This window comes from Silene latifolia, chromosome 7 (assembly GCF_048544455.1).
Source record: "Silene latifolia isolate original U9 population chromosome 7, ASM4854445v1, whole genome shotgun sequence".
Taxonomy (NCBI): Eukaryota; Viridiplantae; Streptophyta; class Magnoliopsida; order Caryophyllales; family Caryophyllaceae; genus Silene; species Silene latifolia.
The window spans coordinates 87,116,090-87,138,523 of record NC_133532.1 but is presented as its reverse complement, the minus strand read 5'-3'; positions in this window follow the sequence as shown (position 1 = coordinate 87,138,523).

The window sequence follows — 22,434 nt, the reverse complement described above, 5'->3', positions numbered from 1 at the left end:
TGTGGTATCCCGTGTTTCTTCGCATTCTACTTGGTGCCCCTATATTTTTGAAAATATAAGTGGTATCCCTAAATTTAGTAAAATGTTCTAAAAATACCCAAACTACTAAAAATCACGTTTTTAATATGTTAAATTTTGTAAAGAAAATATGTTTATAATTGAGTAGACGATGTTTAATGACATGATAAATTATTTCCAAAAAAATCAATAAAAAATGTATAAATTAAACATTTTTAAGAGGCGGATTAGAGCATTTTAGGTATTTTAAGATGTTTTAATTATGTTTAGAGGTACCACTGGATATTCAGTTACAATTTTTTTTGTAAATATCTTCAGTTAAATATATATAAGTCAAGAATAAAACATAGATTATAACTAATTAGATATTACTTTTAGTTAAATATTTTATATGTTATCTTATAAAAATGATATTTGAGTAAGTTCAACCTATTTTATTTATGGGTAAACTCTTAAACATCATTATATAAAGTTGTTAAAAAAAAAATTTCTTATATATATGTTTGACACATAGCACATGTAAGACACAACCAAAACATTTGAATAAATTTAGTTTGGACCCTATATATTTGATAAATAAATATCAAACATTATACAGACAAAATTAAAAATTACATAAAATTATATTCACATCATTTTGAATAAATATTTTAACTGATTTGGAACATAACGTATCGTGAAATGATATAATTTGATAGCTTAATGTTGTTTTTGCATTATTCAAATAAATTTTATTTTAATTAATATGATATTTGATTAATTACATTTTTTGTAAAACGTTGATCATGCGTAATTAACTACTCCGTATAACTTATTAGTTTTAATTAAAATTATATGTATTTTATTTAAAACACTAAGCTTAAACCTAAAAAAAAATAAAATTTGAGAAAAAAATAATTTATTTTTATTTATAGGTAAAAATATTAAAGGTTATATATGAATTATATTATTTTTCTTCAATTATAATAATAAAATTTTAAAACAGGCGGCGCGAAGCGCGGGATACTACCTAGTATATATATATATATATAAATGGGATCATGTGAGGATATACTATCTTTTTGAGGATTGAGGATTTTGTTACAATATCAGAGGTCCTTCAATAAAATATCATAGGTTATTCGATAAAATATCACAAAAAAAAATACTTGTGCAAAAAAAAAATTATAATTTTTTTTCTTAAATTTTTTTTTTTTTTTTGCATAGGTCATATTTTTCGTGATATTGTATTGAAAAACCTGTGATATTGTACTCACTAATCCTCAATCCTCAAATATTTAGGAGTTCTCACCGCATCCCGACTCTCTCTCTCTCTCTCTCTCTCTCTCTCTCTCTCTCTCTCTCTATATATATATATATATATATATATATATATATATATATATATATAGAGGAAGGATCAACTAAGGTCCATTATATATTTGAGTCCATAAGGTCTTTTGTGAGCCATTGGATGGAGGGAGATGGAGGGATGAGATGAACCCACCAAAAGTCATTATACAAGCAAATTAACACACTTTACTAATCCACCCTAATTAACCACTAATTTACTATATATTTGTTTTCTACCCACCTATTTCTCTCTCATCTCACACATTTCACTCTTCTCTTCTCTCAAAAAAAAACCCAAAAAATCCAAATAAATAAAAAACCCAAAAAATCCAAATAAATAAAAAAAACCCAAAAATTCCAAATAAATAAAAAAACCCAAAAAATCCAAATAAATCAAAAAATCCAAGTAAATCAAAAAACCAAATAAATCATTCATTTCTCTCTTCCTCATTCACCACCACCCACCACTATCCCAACCGACACCACCCACCGCCCACATCCACCGCCACCTCCACCACCGCCGTAATTATATAAACTCGTTTTTTTTTTTTTTTTTTTTTTCCAGATTTTGCGTCTCGGTTTATTTCGTCACTTTTTTTTTTTTTTTTTTTTTTTTTTTTTTTTTTTCGATTTCGTGTTTTAAATCTCGTTTTTTTTTTGTGAGATACTTTTTTTCATCTAAGACAATAATGGAATAAAGTTATACAAAAATGAACCAAAGTTATACAAAAATAAACCAAAGTTATACAAAAAAAGACTAAAGTTATACTAAAATTGGACTAAAGTTATACAAAAAATTGGACTAAAGTTATACAAAAAATGAACCAAAGTTATACAAAAATGAACCAAAGTTATACAAAAATGGATCAGAGTATACAAAAAAGCACCAGAGTTATACAAAAATGCACCAGAGTTATACAAAAATGCACCAAAGTTATACAAAAATGGACTAAAGTTATACAAAAATGAACCAAAGTTATACAAAAATGAACAAAAGTTATACAAAAATGAACCAAAGTTATACAAAAATAGACCAAAGTTATACAAAAAAAGACTAAAGTTATACAAAAAAATGCACCAAAGTTATACAAAAAATGGACTAAAGTTATACAAAAATGAACCAAAGTTATACAAAAATGAACCAGAGTTATACAAAAATGAACCAAAGTTATACAAAAATGAACCAAAGTTATACAAAAATGGACTAAAGTTATACAAAAATGGACTAACTTTTGTATAACTCTGGTGCATTTTTGTATAACTCTGGTGCATTTTTGTATAACTCTGGTCCATTTTTGTATAACTGTGGTTCATTTTTGTATAACTTTAGTCCATTGTTGTATCACTTTAGTCCAATTTTTGTATAACTTTGGTGCATTTTTGTATAACTCTGGTCGATTTTTGAATAACTTTGGTTCATTTTTGTATAACTTTGGTTCATTTTTGTATAAATTTGGTTCATTTTTTGTATAACTTTAGTCCAATTTTTTGTATAACTCTGGTGCATTTTTGTATAACTCTGGTCCATTTTTGTATAACTGTGGTTCATTTTTGTATAACTTTAGTCCATTGTTGTATCACTTTAGTCCAATTTTTGTATAACTTTAGTCTTTTTTTGTATAACTTTAGTCTTTTTTTGTATAACTTTAGTCTTTTTTTGTATAACTTTGGCTCATTTTTGTATAACTCTGGTCGATTTTTGTATAACTTTGGTCCATATTTGTATAACTTTGGTTCATTTTTGTATAACTTTAGTCCAATTTTTTTGTATAACTTTAGTCCATTTTTGTATAACTTTGGTTCATTTTTGTATAACTTTAGTCCAATTGTTGTATCACTTTAGTCATTTTTTGTATAACTTTGGTCTATTTTTGTATAACTTTGGTCATAAAATGTATAACTTTAGTCATTAAATGTATAACTTTAGTCATAAAATGTATAACTTTAGTCGTAAATAGTAAAAAAATCAAACAATAAATATGAAAAATATGAAAAAAAATAATAATAACAAAAACCAAAAAAACTCATAATAACAAAAACAAAAAACCAAATAACAATAATAAAACCAAAAAACCAACAACCCAACCAAACCCGAAATCTAAAATAAACCAAATAACTAAAAAAAAAAACCAAATTTAAATATCGTGTGTATAACTCTAATGCACGCAGTGTATAACTTTAATAGACAAGATGTATAACTTTAGTCCAAAAAATCAAATAACAATAACAACCAAATAAAAAAATAAAAAATAAAAACAAAAACAAAAAACAAAAACAAAACAAAAAACAAAGAACAAAAACAAAAATTAAAACAAAGAACAAAAAAAACAAAAACGCTGCAAAACCAAAAACAAAAAAATGAGTGAAGAATGTCGACATTTTTGTCATCTACAAAACAAAAAACAACAAACAAACAAACAAGGAGTTGTGGGTGGTTGTGATGTCGACATTTATTTAAACAAAAAACAAAAATGCTGCAAAAAACAACAAACAAACACGAATATTGAGATGTCGACATTTATTTAAACAAAAATGCTGCAAAAAAAAAAAAAAATCGACAAAACAAAAAAAATGCCAGATCTGAAATGCACAAAAAAACGAGTTGTGGGTGGTTGTGCGGGGGTGTTATCGTCGTCGGGTTGTGCAGGGGTAGTGATGGCGTCGGGTGGGGTTGTCGGGTTGTGCAGGGGTAGTGGTGGCGTCGGGTGTTGTCGGCGGTAAGGAGGATTGTTGGTGGGGGTGTTGTTGTTCTTTGGTTGTTGATGTCGGTGGTTGTTGTTCTTTGGTTGTTGGCGAGAAGGGAGAAGGGAGGGGGGTGGGAAGAAGGTAGGGAGGTCGGGTGGTGGTGGGCGGGAAGAAGGGAGGGAGGGTGGTGGTGTCGGCTGGTGAGGGTGATGGAAGTGGAGGTGGAGTGGGTTTTTTGGTGATTTTTTTTGTTTTGTTTTAGTTTGGGTTTTTTTTTGTATGAGCTTGGTTTTTTTTTTTTTTTTTTTAGAGAGGGTGGGAAGAAAATGAGAGAGAAAGAGTGAATGTGAGAAATGAGAGAGGATGAGTGAATGAGGAAGTGAGTTGGGAGATTAGAATGGTGGTAGAGTTGTACACAATTAGGTAGAGTTATACACAATTAGGGAAGGAGATTAGGGAGGGAGATTTGTAGCCCTCCATTGAGATGTAATCTCATCCCTCCATCCCTTCCATCCAATGGCCCTTATAAGGACTTAGGGCCTTATATGATAGGAGGACCTTAGAAGAACCCTTCTATATATATATATATATATATATATATATATATATATATATATATATATATATATATATATATATATATATATATATATATATATATATATATATATATAGAGTCGGGATGCGGTGAGAACGATCATTCGCTGAGAACGGTGAGAACGCACTATATTCATGAGAATATATATACATACAAGTTACACTTTTTTTTTTTTTTTTACCGAATCTCAGATACACTTTTGGCTATCGTAGGTACACTCTTTACCAGAATTCTATATACACTTTTTAATAATGTAGATACAATTTTTTTTTTTTTTTTTTTTTTTTTTTTTTTTACCGAATCTCAGATACACTTTTAACTATCGTAGGTACACTTTTTACCATAATTCTATATACACTTTTTAATAATGTAGATAAACTTTTTTTTTTTTTTACCGAATCTCAGATACACTTTTGACTATCGTAGGTACACTTTTTACCAGAATTCTATATACAACTTTTAATAATGTATATACACTTAAAAAGTGTACTTTTTTTTGTTTTTAACCAAATATGAAATACACTTTACACTTGTAGATACCTCATTTCTGCACCTCCCGCAAACCACCCGGTGATGATTGGGCCGCATGTTTGGTACGTGGAACGATTTGTGACAGTTCGTAAGTTTATCGTCAAGTGATTGCTCAAACACTGATGTCTACCTCTTAGTTGTCATCTACGCGCCGATACGGTCGTTTTTGCTATAATTAGAGTACATTTGGAGTCCGGCCTAAAAAGTCTTCTTTTTTCGATAACCGCTAAATCCCGAGTCAGAATGTTCTGGATATTTCTATTCCATATTTCACAATCTTTTAATCTTTGGTAAAGAATTTCCCGTAATATTCACACAAAATATTAAGGAAAATAAGATTAATCAGTTATTCCATAAATTAAACACGGAAATCTTTCTTCCGCAGGAGGAAATCACCTGGGAACAGACGCAGCAGCTGCTGCGCCTCTTCCAAGAAACGCAGTGACTGCTGCGCCTCTTCCCAGGTCCTTTTCTGCGTATTTTTCGTATCTTTTCATATCTTTTCGAGATTCACTTCCAAAGTTTCTCCGAAAACCCTAATTCTTTCACGTGATTAGTATAAATAGGAGCCTTCGCTCCTCATATTTCTCACACGAGTGTCCGCCCTTCTCTTCTCCCTTTGCATTCTAAGACCACGCTCTTGCCTTTTGGCGCCTACGTGCTTGAAATTTCGACCACGTAAGCTCGGATCCTTCCGAGTACCAGCCTCGTTTTGCATGACCGACCAATTTGACCAACTCTACCACACCATAATCAATAATTCAATTTATTTTAAATCCTTTTTCAAGGGCACTTTCATATTTGCATTAAAAATCGAGTCGAGTTATCACTAAAAACCGATTTAGTTAAATCGCGCGACGCTAACATGTAAGTCTGAGGGTGTAAAATCCCAATTTTATTTAATGTATTTTATTTAATGTATTTATTTTCTGTATTATAATTAATGTAAGAATTTATGTCATAAGCATGCTCGAAACCGTCTTTTAAAACCCTTTTTAACGGAAGTAACACAGATCTGACGTGGGGAAGAATCGCATCAACTGATGCGCCTTATGGAAAGGGCGCAGCATCTGCTGCGCCTCTTCCAAGGCCTGCTTTCAATTGATGCACTTCTTCTTCTTCCTCGGGTTTTTGTTCCTTTCATCTTTTATTTTTCTTTCTTCGTTCTTTCCCTTATTTCACCTAATAATTTTCAGATTAGTTTTTATGAATCTATTTCAATAATTTTCGACTTAAATCCCTTATAATTAATATTTGTGGGTTTTCGTCACAAATTCAAACTCGGATTTTAGAAACTCGATTCGTTCATATCAAGCCCTTGATTTCGTCTTTGATACATGTTTTAAATCTGTTTTCTTCATCAATTCGTAATCTTTTGTTTCCACCATTAACTTCAAGTTTGTAAATAAATCAATTCCAACATCGTAAATAATATCTAACTTATAATAATTCGTTTTAAATTGTTTTCTTTCACTTCATGACGATCCCAGATGCATGTAAATCAATTAATCACTTCTACTCGAGTTACCAATCAATAAATCAATGTAAATTAACCAACGAACATTAACAAACCGCGAGTCTGACTTTCACAGTCAGAACTCAACTCAAGAACAGACGCAGGAAGTGTTGCGCCTCTTCCAGAGGACGCAGCAGATGCTGCGCCTGTTCTGAGGTGGTTTCTGCCTCTGAACTCTTCTCGTTTTGACGTAGGGTTTCTAATTAGGATTTTAATTAACCATTATTCTCATTATCACCATAATTTCCATAATTTCCATATTTTCCTTATTTTCCAAATTTCCATATTTTCCTTATTTTCCAAATTTTCCTTTTCTTCAAATTTCCTTATTTTCCAATTTTCCTAATTTAAATCAATTTCCAATTTTCTTATTTTTTCCAATTTTCTAATTTTCATTTATTCTTTTATTTTATTTCTAAAACTCTTTGGGGCATGTTTATGACGTAAATTCAAGTTTGTCAATTGTAATTTATTTCTTTATTTCGTATTCGTATTTATTATGTATGATTTATTTACTTGGCATTCACATGTAATTAATCTAACATTCACTTCGACCCCAATTTATGTGCTAAATTACGTGTTAACCGACTTAGTCTAATTCTCACATGTTAGGATTAAAACGTTGGATGTTGCATTGCATGCATATAAATCGACAATATATCGAGTATAGACGATTTTCTCTAATCATTAGTAGAGGCCGCTATCGAGGCGAGCGGGATTAGGTGTTCAATCAAAAGAGCTTCCTAATACGTACCCTCACCCCTTACTCCAGATCTCTGTGAACATCCGTGTTCATTGGCATCCACGAGAGTCATTCTAGACATAGAATGCTAAGGGTAACGAGTTCTTGGTGTTCATGTCACTACTTTGTGTCTTGACATGACACGAGGTATTCGAACGGTTTCCAATTTTCCACAATAAATTGGTGGCGACTCCACAAATGCAAACGCTTGTTTCCCAAGCGCCCCCGTGGCCCATGTCCACAACACTATCATAGATACGCGTTTTACTCTCGAATTTTATATACACTTTTTATGAGATCTATATATACTTTTTAAATATGTAGGTACTAATTTTTCGATCATATGTACACTTTTTTTCCACTTATAATTGGTGTATCAAGTAGTATAATTAATTCATCTAATAATAACTTTAATATATCTTAACACAAATATACCCCTAATTACAAAATGAATCTCTCTCCGGCAGCCACCACCTCTCACTACCACCACCAACACTGACTAACCACACTACAACACCACACTACGCCGGAGACAACTTTGTCGGACCTAGAGGATGCCGACAAAGAGTCTGCCACGCCGGCCTTTAATCCCAATCCCGCAACTCTTCTCCTCTCTCCTCTTTCCTTTCTCGCCTTGCCCGACCGGACGCCGCACATCACTAACCACCATTCGACAGTGCATTATAGAAACAGACACGTACAGGCATACAATTAAAGGGTGAGCATGGTGTTCCTCAGATCTGGGCTTCGGGAAATCGGGAATTTTGTGGATTCGTGACGCTCAATGCTCTCGACAGAGTTGTGCCGGAATCATGGATGTTCGTTAATTTTGTGTACCACAAATTGCGACGGCAACCAGATCAATTCTGAAGAATCATAATAACTACCTGTAGAAAAGGACGAAGAGGTTTAGAAACCGAATGACGGCCGTCTGCAAGTCACCATTACTAGCGCGCTTCTTAAATGTCATGTCATCTGCAATGGAGTTATTCTCGAATAACTGCTCCGGCGACTTCGCACTGACATCGTTGCCGTCACCTTCGTTTTCCGACGGCCATATAAAGTAATAGACAACGACAGCTGTGTTATTATAAAGTGAGACACGCGTGAAGGAGAGATAAAGTGGTCACAGCGGTGGTGATCGTTAGAGAGAGCGAGGTTTAGGGCTCCGACAACAAAACTCGATGAAGTGAAGAATACACGGTGGAGAGAGACTGTCGGCGGTGGTTTTCGTGGTGGTTGGTTGTTGAGGCAGGTGCTGAGGAAAGATGAGGGGTAGTTGATGTCTAAGTAGTACGGGTATATTATTGGATTTGGTGGAGGTGAGTTTATTTTTGGCGGTCACGCGTTTTAATTAAGCTTGTCCTTTTAGCTTGTTCTCACCGTTCTCACCGAGTGTTCGTTCTCACCGGATCCCACCTATATATATATATATATATATATATATATATATATATATATATATATATATATATATATATATATATATATAGTAATAAGATCATCTAAGTCCACCTCTTACATTTGAGTCCATAAGTCTCATTGTGAGCCTTTGGATCTTGGAAATGGAGGGCTTAGATGAGAACAAAAAAATTAAGGTTAATGCTCTAATTTGTCCATCTTCCTCTAATTTTCTCATTAACTACATTAATCCTCCTCATCTTTCATTCACCAACTCATTATCACATCTCCTCATTCTCTCTCTATATCTCACTTCTCCATATTCTCTCAAAAAAAAACCAAGAAAAAAAAAACCCAAAAAACCAAACAAATAAAAAACCCAAAAAATCCAAATAAATCATTTACTCATCTTTTCCTCATTCACCATCCACCTACCACCACCAAGCGGAACCACCACAGTCGCCAACCGCCACCGCCGCCGCCACCACTGCCGCCGCCACCGCCTGACGTCATTTTTTTTTTTTTAAACTTGATGTTTGGGTGTTCTTTTTATTTTTTTTTTGTTTTTTTTCTCCTTATATCGTCTTGCTATATAATATTGTTTTAAATTTGTGAGTTTTTTAATTTTAATCTTAGATCTACTAAAATAGATAAATTTTGATTGACCCGTTTTTTTTTCTTCCATTTCCGTTTTGTTTTTTTTTTATCAATTTTGATGTTTTGGTCTTTTTTTTTCGGGTTATTGACATTCTTACAAATTATAGTGTGATTTTAGTACTAAATCTATTAGTTATGAAATCTCATTCTTTACTTTTTTTCTTGTTGATATCACTTTGTTAATATCCGTCTTGTTATATATATTTGCCAAATTTCGTATTTAAAATTTTGTCTTTGTGTTGTGTGATTTAGGATCTATTAAACTTACTTGTTCGGTTAAAATTACACTTTTTCGGTTAAAATTACACTTTTGTCCGTTAAAATTACACTTTTTTCCGTTAAAATTACACTTTTTTCGGTTTAAATCACAGTTGTTTTCCTGTTAAAATTTCATTTTTTAACGTTAAAATTACACTTTTTTCTGTTAAAATTACACTTTTTAACGTTAAAATTACACTTTTTTTCGTTAAAATTACACTTTTTTTCCCGTTAAAATTACACTTTTTCCCGTTAAAATTACACTTTTTTTCGTTAAAATTACACTTTTTTTCCGGTTAAAATTACACTTTTTCCCGTTAAAATTACACTTTTTTCGGTTAAAATTACACTTGTCTTCATTAAAGTTACATTTATCTCAATTATTTAAGTTACACTTATCTCTACTAAGGTTACCCTCTCAATGACTAAAGTACGCTTTTGGACTAAAGCTAGAACAATTTGGACTAAAGTTACACAAATTACACAATTTTGGACTAAAGTTAGAACAATTTGGACTAAAATTACACAATTTGGACTAAGGATACACAAATTTGGACTATAGTTATACAATTTGGATTAAAATTACACTTTTATGGACTAAAATTACACTTCCGTGGACTAAAATGACACTTTTGTAGACTAAAGTTATACATTTTTGGATTAAAGTTACACATTTGTAGACTAAAATTACACTTTTTTGGACTAAAATTACACTTTTGTGGACTAAAATTACACTCATAAAATGATAAAAGATACACACACTATCAATTTACTAAGTTACACTTTAGTGGACAATGATTGGAATTGCACAATCTAAATGACTCAAAATAAATGAATTGTGTAACTTTAGTTCTAATTGTGTAATTTTACTCTAAATTTAGTCGTAAATAGTGTATTATTAGTTCAAAATTATTCGTAAATAGTGTATTTTCAGTCCAAAAATGTATTTTTAGTCCAAAATTGTATAATTTTAGTCCAAATTTAGTTGTAAATATTGTATTCAATTTAGTCGTAAACTCCATTAGTTCGTCCAAATAGTACAAATAGTCCAAATTAGTTAGTCCATATTGTCCAAATTGTCCAAATTAGTTAGTCCAAATTGTCCAAATAGTCCAAATTAGTCTGTCTAACTTTAGTCCAAGAGTGTAACTTTAGTCATTAATAGAGATAAGTGTAATTTTAACAGGAAAAAGTGTAATTTTAACCGAAAAAAGTGTAATTTTAAAGTAGAAAGGTGTAATTTTAAAGGAAAAAAATGTAATTCCAACAAAAAAAAGTGTAATTTTAACAGATAAAAGTGTAATTGTAACAGAATTGAGTGTAATTTTAACATAAAAAGTGTAATTGTAACAAAAAAAGTGTAATTGTAAGAAGAAAAAGTGTAATTGTGACAGAAAAAGTGTAATTGTAACAAGAAAAAGTGTAATTTTAACTTGAAAAAGTGTAATTGTAATAAGAAAAAGTGTAATTCCAACAAGAAAAAGTGTAATTGTGACAGAAAAAGTGTAATTGTAACAAGAAAAAGTGTAATTTTAACTTGAAAAAGTGTAATTGTAATAAGAAAAAGTGTAATTCCAACAAGAAAAAGTGTAATTGTAATAGAAAAAAGTGTAATTTTAACAGGAAAAAGTGTAATTTTAACGAAAAAAAGTGTAATTTTAACAGAAAAAAGTGTAATTTTAACGAAAAAAAGTGTAATTTTAACAAAAAAAAAGTGAAATTTTAACTGATATTAACAAGGCGAGATTTGTAAAAAAACCAAGATAAACACCAACAATATTAGATCTAAAATAAAAAATGATGTAAAACGAAAATAAAAAATAAAAAACGATGTAAAACACCAACAATATTTAAACACCAAGATCTAAACAGTTTTTTTTAACAAGATCTATAATTTTAACAAGAAACCAAAACTGAGTAACTAAATTAAAAAATACGAAATCAAAAAATATTAACAAAACTGATGAAATCAAAACCGAGATCTAAAAAACGAAATCAAAACTGAGTAACTAAATTAACTCAAAAAAAGAATGAAGGACGCATCTAAAAAGAAAAGATTTGAATAAACAAATCTTAACAAAAAATAAAATAAAAAAATAAAAAAAATACAATGAAGGACGCATCTTGAAACCAAGAAGATCCCATTTTTTTTGTTTGTTTGGTGTCGGCAGCCCCATTACCAACAACAGTCCGTCTTATTGAAGTGTTGGAATATGTGTCCTCCGACAATAATGCGATCACGACTGTTGATCATGATGATCACATGTTTAAGTCTCATTAAAATGAATGCAATTGGGAAGTAATATTGTTACTGTCAACTGGTCAACATATATCGGTAATGATTGGTGACTAGAGTTTGACATTACTGTCGTGTGACGGTGGTGATCGATTGACCCCTAGGTCATACCTAAAGGGCAATACTCTTAATTGATTATTTAATTAATCGTATAATGTTACGAGTTAATTAAATTACTTGAAAATTGACGGACGATTTTGGAAGTATATTTTACGTATCAAATTGAAATGTGATTAAATGAGATACGGTCTGAGTAATCAAATTGTATAATTACTCGGATGAAATAATTGTTTAATGTAACAATTAAATTTGAATGAATTATTATAAATACAATTTGTTGTGATTTATAAATTGGTAAAATATTTTGGCACAAGTAATTATGAAATTACTAAGTCGATTTTTGTATGTGACGTATTTTATCAATACGTTGATTTTTAATATGTTAAAAATTACATAACAAATATATGTGACATATGACATGTTACATGTAGACAATTGACAAAAATAATATGGACACCATATTATGTTTGTACCGAAATATTGGGGTATTAGGTTAATAATTGTGTTGATTAATTTATTAACTAAACATAATCATTACCTAATTGTTATAGCCATGCATGCCTATGGACTTTGTTTAGAACAACAACTTCATGCATTGGCTCCCCAAAAACCCCCTCCTCTTACCCGGTTTTGAGAAGGCAAAAGCCATCATGGCTTTTGTTTTATTTTACCAAATAATATACTAAAGTGTTGTAGATTATTTTTCATTCTATTCCATCATCAAATAAGAGATTTTAGTGAGATAAAAAGCTCTCTTCTCCTCCCTCTCAAAACCGAAAATATTCAAAGTGTTAACAATATTTTTGGTTCAATTTTCTCATAGATTAATATTATACTAGTATTGTAATATTAATTAGATTAAGTAAAAGCCTTGGGTATTAAGCTTAGGGAGAGATCTTGCTCTTAGATCTTTGTTCTTCCATTGGAATAGCTCAAGAACAAGAAGAGATAGGTGATCTCTCTTGTGCCCTAATAGCCGAAATCCATTTTGTAAGGACATGATTTCTCTTCTCTTTTATTAATGTTTGCATGCATAAGATCCGTTTTAATTTATGACAATTAATTAGACATATATGAGTATGTTAAATATGTATATGAATCTACATTTCCTTCAATCGGTATCATGAGCCACGGTTGTTTGCATGCAAATTGGTTAAAAGTTTTTCCGAGTTATATGAATAACAAAATAAAACTTGTAAAATTTGTGTTATTATGATATATCACGAAATAATTACATGCATGTTAATATTTCTGGTCCTAAAGTGTTTTAGGATTTTTTGGTTATTTTTCCGGATTTTTATTGTTCATAATTAACAATAATGGCATTTAAATGTGATTTTATGAGTAAAAATGTCATTTTTGGTCGAAAATTAGCTATACTTCGAATTTTAAGTTGATCTTTGGATATGTTTTCACACATATTATTTTGAGATAACCTGTAATTTTTCATAATTGTTGCACTTGTTATGCTCGAAAAATGAATTTTTCATTATTAAATATGGATTTAAGAGAAAAATAGGTTAATAAGAGTTAAATTTCGAATCTGGTCATAGAAAATTTATATGTTGTCACATGCAATTTTACAAGATGTGTGTAAAATAATTGGCTATAAAGAAGTCTTTTAGCATGATTTATGAATTTTTGAAGAAAAATGGCATAAATAGTGACATTATTAATGAAAATTAATAAAATATAATCTATGACTTAGGAAGAACGTCTAATGTTGCATTTTATTATATTTTTTTTCAGATCTAAAATTGAAAAGTTAATGAAAATAATTTTTCCATGTTTTTATGATTATTTTATTAAATATCGATAAACCGCAACATTATTTTTCCGGAAAAATTTCGAAATTTTTAACCTAAGATTTTGAACATTATGAGTGTCATAGAATTTTTCCAGAATGTTCATGAATTTAAATTTCAAATTTTGAATTTATTTGGAATTTTTGGATTTATTTGAAGTTTAATAGCTTATTTTTGTAATTTTTGTCCATTTATGAACAATTTTGTAAATAAAAGTTAATTATGGTCAAATTACTAGTGGAGACTATATTTTGAGTCCTAAAAGGTTAGGGTAATTAACTTATGCATAAATATGAGTTTGTGCATTTTTGTGATTATAAAATGTTGAAATCACGCAAATCCGTAAAAACCGAGTAATATACGATATTGGCTAATTAAAAGGCGATTTAGCATAAAATTGAGCATGTTCATACATATTATAATGCTGCATTTTCTTTATGATTGTCATAATTTTAATTTATGTAATTTTGAAATTATGTAATTTTACTTAGTATGGCCTTAGTTTTTAATTGGTATTTCCCGAAATGTATGGGAATATCGATTCGGTTGTAATTTTTATTGTGATCTCGTATCACCGTTTTGTAATTTAATAGATTTATTTTATTTTAGTTACAAATGTATAATAGGAAATTATGTAATTTATTATGTAATTTTATTCATTCCGGAGTTCCAAAAGACGGATTTCTTCAAGAATGGCGATACATAAAGACGGTGTTACCTCGAGATGCGTGCCACAACCGAAGTTCAAGGGACCAATGGAGTTGGTTTCCGAATATGTAATAGATTAATAGTTTTTCTATTTTTAGGAAGGCCATACTAGGATTTTTCTTATGCTTGCATTTTATTTTATGTCACATGCATCGCTAAATCGCCATAACTAAACATGCATTGTCTTGTCTTATCGAGTTCATCGACCGTGTCAATTAGAATTATCGTAGTTCACCGCTTTAGTTCACTTAAAACGTGATAGATAATAAATTGACATGACCTCTCGCTAAAACAATTAATTGAGATATAGCCTTACCAAATAGTAGAAACCATGAAAACCTATTTCGCGAGGGAGTGCACTCGGCCCTACCGGGGTACAAACCTTGTTACGTAGGGGAAGTGGGTGATGAATGTTAATCCACCGAATTCATGTTGATAAGGGATGTATCGGCCCTACCGTACCCAAGTTGATATGGATTTGGATCATGGACACATTTATTCGAAATTTGGATTGACCTCAACAAAAGTTTTTGATAAGGGATGTATCGGCCCTACCGTGCCCTTGTCGAATATGTTTTGGGCTAAAGATATGTGTTAATGTAATATTATCGACCAAGAGTTCTAAAAGTAGAATCGATTAAGCGTTAATCCACCGAGTTATATTGATAAAGGATGAATCGGCCCTACCGTGCCTAAATCGATATGAATTTGGGTCTTGGAATCATTTATCTAGTTGGGTAGAGGTCACTAGAAAAATGCTTAAAACTTGTTTAAATCATACATTTTTACGAGTATTATTAAAACGACAATTGTTTTACTCCTTATATTTTGTTTTGTAGACCACTTCTTTTTCATAACAAATGGCAACACCAACTCCTAATGCTACACCTCTCGCTACTTCATCTTGGCTCCGATCCTTTATGGATCGATGTAAACTTGAAAAGAATGGGTCAAATTTCTCCGAGTGGGATGCCCAACTCAAATTAGCCGCCGAAGGTGACGACAAGCTTCGTTACCTCACCGAGGCCTCTCCACCCGAGCCCTCCACTAGGTCCACCGCGGCCACTAGGGAAGCCTATGAGGCTTACCAAAAGGAGTCCGCCGCAATGAAAAAATGTCTTAATATTTGCGATGGAGGCGGAACTCCAAAGGAGAGCCTTCAAAATGGGCAATGCTAATGAGATTTACTCCAAACTTGTGACCATGTTTTCACAAACTCCGCGGATCGTCCAATATGAGGCGGCCGCGGCATTCTTTGATCTCGACTTCAAAGAGGGCCAAAAGGTTAGCCCTCATGTGCTCAAACTCATGGAGCTTGTTGAGACCTTGAAGATTCAAAAGGTTGAAATCCTCAAAGAACTCATCGTAGATAGGATTCTACACTCCTTGTCTAAGGTTAAGGCATATGTGCAATTCCGGGTGAATTTCAATATGCAAGACAAGGATGTGTCTCTTGAGGAGTTGCACAAGTTACTTGTGCAAGCCGAGAGGGACATGGGGTTAAATGTGAACCCTCCCAAGGATGTGCTTAACATAAGCACAAAGAGTAAAGGGAAGTTCAAGAAGAATGGGAGAAAGGGCAAGAAGCTAGCTCCCACATTCACCAAAGCTAAGTCTTGTGAAACTAGCACATCCAAAGTCAAGAAGGGTCCTCTTGATAAGTGCCATTATTGTAATGGCATGGGACATTGGAAGAGGAATTGTTCCAAATACCTTGGTGATATCAAAACTGGAAAGATCACTCCAGTAGGTAAATGACTAACCTTCTTTTATGTTTCTAATACAACTATGGTAATGTGATGCAAAGTTGTGATAATGTATCTCCCTTTTTATTGTAAATAGGGCCTCCACCAAGCAAAGACAAGGGAAAAAAAAACAAGCATGAGAAACCATGGAGAAGCTAAGGATAGCTTTTATGGAGCTTTGTTTTTCATTGTCTTATTTTAAAGTTATGCTTTGAATTTTAGAACTTTAAGTTTCCGTGTTCGACATGGAAAGGTATTTTGGATAATGGTTTGTATTTTGGATGATAGTGACTTGGTTTGCAACCCAAGTCACACGTTTTATCATTTATCCTTTATGTTCTGAAATTTCATCTTTAAATTGCTTGCGTTTTGAAACATAAGATTATTCACTTAAAGTGATCTAATAGACAAATATAATGACCGGTTTCATTATATGTCCACATGCTTAAGGCTTGTGTATGATCATCTATAAAGTAATTTTGAGTCTATGAACTCTCTTAAGGTATGTCAATCACCAAGTACCTATGAGGTAGTTCTCCTTATAATTCAACATCATTTATTTGTGTCTCATATGCTATCTTTGAATGTTTAGTGTATTTATTCTAAAGATAGAGTGGGAGAAAAATGAGGACACATCACACAAAAATGAGGACACATCACACACAAGATAAAATTGTGTACTTGTGTAAATGAAGATCTACGCAATAGAAAATGATTTGAATGAAGGTATATCTATTTACATAGTATACCGAATAGATGAGATCTATGGTCTCGAGTTAGTTCAATATGACTAAAGAGACCAAGTGTAGTAATAATAAGAGTATATTCTCAAGATAACTACACGAGGAGACCAAAAGAAAGTTTTGGAAGAAAAATGACTAATATAAAGTCTTAACAAGTTTTTTTGACTAAGTTTATGAAGCATTTGACCAATAGTTTCAATCATGAGTTTTACTTAAGAGCCTAAATGAATCAGAGTAACATACTAGTTATTATCAAGATTAAGTTGCAAAGATTGATATTCCGATATCCTCAATAAGCCAACGCATTAACCACGCAAATGTCATTGCTTAACCTCGCTAGGAAATGGTTAATCCTCCTTCCGAAAGGGTATTCCGAAGGACCTATTCTAAATATTATTTGTATTTGAATAATGACATTGCTACACATCATTATGACATGAGTGTGTTAGAGATTTAAAATCTCTTTCCGTAAGGTTGAGATGAGACCACTTCAAAATAGGCATTTTGAAAGGATATGATGGGAACATATATGGTTTTATCCTAGTAACTTGGCAAAGCGATTTATATTTATATTCTTGACAAATTTCGATTGAGAAGTCAATTTCGAAATATGTAGAATTGAGTGGGAGTTAGAAAATTCTCATGTGAAGACATGGGATTTAGTGGGAGCTATCATCCTTGAATGTATAAAAACTCATTACTCATTAAAGAATGACGAGCCAATACCTTCTTTCATAAAGAAGCTTTCGAGTTTTCAATTCTGGATGAAAATGGACAATGATGAATCCAATTACATCATGGGATGTTGGATTAGTATTAAGAGATACACATCACATCAACATACGCATAGGTTATTCGTATGAATGAAAATGGGATTACCATTAGCAGTCATGGTAGTTCATTGAACCTAAGAACGGTTGATCTCATGATTATTAGTAACTAATGTTTCCGCCATTAGAATAATCATGTACATGTCCAATTATGAATCATATGCATAAGAGCATGATGATTGACTTGGTGAGCCATAATAAAAACGTCATGAATTCTCGAGTAGAATCCGATGAGCGATTCCAGTGTTTGAACGGAATGTTCTATTATGTTTCAAGAAGTTGCACATATTATAGAAAATCCGAGAACAATATGAGGATTTATGAGAATCCCAATTCTTTCAAGCCTAAGAAAGAGAAATGAGAAGTTTTTGGAAAGATGCTTGGTTGAATAAGAGGTTATTCAATAACAATCTTTCCTAGTTAAAGCTAGGACTTGTGAAAAGTACCAAGCCAATAATCTTGTCAATTGTTACAAGATTCTACAAAACATATACCTAGTGCATTGTGTGTGGATGGAATACTTGTTCGGTACAAGTTGTATTATTCATCGCAAATTCGTTCGTTATGAGATGAGCAATGAGAAAGTTCTTTCAAGTTAAAGAACCAAAACCAAGGTCAAGAACCTTAATGTGTACTTGGTAAGATTCATGCTATGAGAACATGAATGTGAAGGAAATTACAAGTGCAAGAAGTTTGAACACATGGACACATGGGATGTTAAACTTCTATTGCAATCAATAAGTGTTTACACTTATGATAAACATCACAAGGTTGTAATATGATATTGACTACCCGAGTGTGATGTCGACATTTGTCGTTTGAGTTATTATTAACTCACTTGGTACATTGTTATATCCAAACGGGTTGTGGAGACAATTGAACCCCGTTAAAGTGAACATGGATTAACATTGTTTTTGCCCATAGTTACTTATATGAGGTGACGTCTCGAAGTGACTAGAGTGTGATGCGATTGATGGCAAGTTCAAGTGCCATAGAGTCATGTGAGATGACTAGTCGATCACATAGGCAGACTGTTAGGAACATTTTGTCGGGCCTAATGACCGCTTATAGAGTTCTGGCAAATTTATATAGCCTGGTCGTGGCGAGAGCTACTATAGTATTCAAAATGAGTCGATTCTTTTGACTAAAGACTATTCACCTAAGATGGCACAGTTTCAGATTAACTTTGATTTGTGTTACTACGACCTTCGTAAATGGGGTCAAATGGGCATATTTTGGGTTATGATGGTGTGGCTAGTCGAAGGGAATGAGTGCGATAGGAATTGTCCACCCTAGTCGGGGTTATAATAATATCTCGGGGCCACTCGAGGAGTAATGAATCGGAAATGCGTGGCCACGCTCGGAAAGTATCCAGTGGATAAATCCGGTCAATCGGTTATTCTCCGGATCGAGGAAACCACTCTCGATATGATCACTTGCAAGTACGACCCGAAAGACACCTTGCATTGAGTGGGAGATAGTAATAGGACAAGAGAATTGGTGACGCACACTTGTCGAGGACAAGTGGGAGATTGTTGGAATATGTGTCCTCCGACAATAATGCGATCACGATTGTTGATCATGATGATCACATGTTTAAGTCTCATTAAAATGAATACAATTGGGAAGTAATATTATTCTTGTCAATGGTCAACATATATCGGTAATGATTGGGTGACTAGAGTTTGACATTCTTGTCGTGTGACGGTGGTGATCAATTGACCCCCTAGGTCATACCTAAAGGGCAATACTCTTAATTGATTATTTAATTAATCGTATAATGTTACGAGTTAATTAAATTACTTGAAAATTGACGGACGATTTTGGAAGTATATTTTACGTATCAAATTGAAATGTGATTAAATGAGATACGGATCGAGTAATCAAATTGTATAATTACTCGGATGAAATAATTGTTTAATGTAACAATTAAATTTGAATGAATTATTATAAATACAATTTGTTGTGATTTATAAATTGGTAAAATATTTTGGCACAAGTAATTATGAAATTACTAAGTCGATTTTTGTATGTGACGTATTTTATCAATACGTTGATTTTTAATATGTTAAAAATTACATAACAAATATATGTGACATATGACATGTTACATGTAGACAATTGACAAAAATAATATGGACACCATATTATGTTTGTACCGAAATATTGGGGTATTAGGTTAATAATTGTGTTGATTAATTTATTAACTAAACATAATCATTACCTAATTGTTATAGCCATGCATGCCTATGGACTTTGTTTAGAACAACAACTTCATGCATTGGCTCCCCAAAACCCCCCTCCTCTTACCCGGTTTTGAGAAGGCAAAAGCCATCATGGCTTTTGTTTTATTTTACCAAATAATATACTAAAGTGTTGTAGATTATTTTTCATTCTATTCCATCATCAAATAAGAGATTTTAGTGAGATAAAAAGCTCTCTTCTCCTCCCTCTCAAAACCGAAAATATTCAAAGTGTTAACAATATTTTTGGTTCAATTTTCTCATAGATTAATATTATACTAGTATTGTAATATTAATTAGATTAAGTGAAAGCCTTGGGTATTAAGCTTAGGGAGAGATCTTGCTCTTAGATCTTTGTTCTTCCATTGGAATAGCTCAAGAACAAGAAGAGATAGGTGATCTCTCTTGTGCCCTAATAGCCGAAATCCATTTTGTAAGGACATGATTTCTCTTCTCTTTTATTAATGTTTGCATGCATAAGATCCGTTTTAATTTATGACAATTAATTAGACATATATGAGTATGTTAAATATGTATATGAATCTACATTTCCTTCATGAAGACGACCACTATCCGTCACAAGCTGAAGACGGATAGTGGCCCTCTCACAAAATGCAAGTGGGTGGGCAAGTGGAGGTATTCATTTCCTCCCACTTCCACTATCCATTTACATTGTAACACCCCGTAATTTCGGACCGTTATTATATTGCGAAAGTAATTTATTAATCAAGTTGAATTTAATATTAATGTATTTGAAGTAATAATAATTCAATGAAATGTAATTCTATTATATTTTGAAGTAAAGTATTTATTTTGATAGTTTCGAAATGTTTAAAAATAGTTTAAACCGTGTAAAAACTTTTTATTTCGAAATAAGGGCATATCGGGAAAAATGACAACTCTTTTGAAAATTGGGCAAACGATTTTGGAAATGGGTCATATGAGTACTCAATCTTCTTGTAATCTCGTGTTTAAGAACTTTGGTCTTGTCGGAATTTGCATTTGACAAACGGTTCTAATTATTTGTCGAAACGAGTCAAAACCGACTCATGAAATTCCGCCACATCCCGCTCCTTTCCTTTCCTTTCCACGGCACCCTCCCCTTCCTCCTTTCCTTCTGATTTTTCTTTGTCTATCTTCATTTCTCTTGAACATTCTAAGGCCATCTAACCAAAAACACCATCTTTATACAAAAACCTAAGCTAATTTCATCATAATTTCTTCGTTTCTAGTCCGATTTTCGCAAAATTTATATTTTCGGAATCCTCTCTTCAAGATCTACATCCTAGTATGTTTTAATTTCAGTTTTCATTATGTCGATTTAAGACGATTTTGGGCATAATTTCGGTTTTTGTAATTATAATTGTGTTTTTATTGTTTATTTAGGTGAAGATTTAGAAGACGAGTTTGGAGACTCGTATATAGTTGAAGATAGGGGCTAGTTGGCATATTAGGGTTGGTGTTCAAGGTGCTAATTGCTCATTTTGTTGCTAAAGGTAACATATTTCGAGTTACTCGACGAATTAATGTCACAATCTTGTTTTCTTGTATGATTTTTGTGAATGTTAATTGAGTAGTTTATTTCACATGAAAATATAGGTTAAGTTCATGTCTTTTGTATGTTAAGTTCACTTATTAGTAAGGAAATGAAATGGGAATGATTAATTGATGCTTCAGACGATGTTAAACTGAACAAAAATAGAAAAATGGAGGGTTTGGGATGGCGGCCAGCAGGCCCACGGCAGGCCATGGGTTGGCCCGGGTTGGCCCGTTGCTTGTTTCGCGGTTTTTCATGCATTATTTGTCGTTTCGGGTTTATTAATGTTATATTTAGTATAAGTAACAAATGGGTAATCTTTTGAAATGAATCATATTAGTAGTAAATATAATGTTGATGGTAAAATTATGTTTATATTGGTAGTTGCACATGTTAGGCTAGGTTATGATATGAAATTGTAAAGAATAGGCTTAAAATGAATTTTATAGCGATAGTTGCAATGTTTTGGTGATTAAGCCGAAAACTGAGCCTTGGTCCCTTTGACTGAATCGATGTCAGTCAACTGTGTGATTGGTCGGCCAGCGATTTAACCCGTGCACTGTCGCGGCAGATTTTGGGGTTGCGGGTAAAAATTGGTTGGATGTAAATTATTGTGAAAAATGGATAATTGGCCTTATTCTTGTTTTAGGCCATTTATTATGTTTTTAGTTCACATGTGTTGTTGGTTGAATTGAATGGTTTCTTATATTGTAGAAACGGCCTTAGATT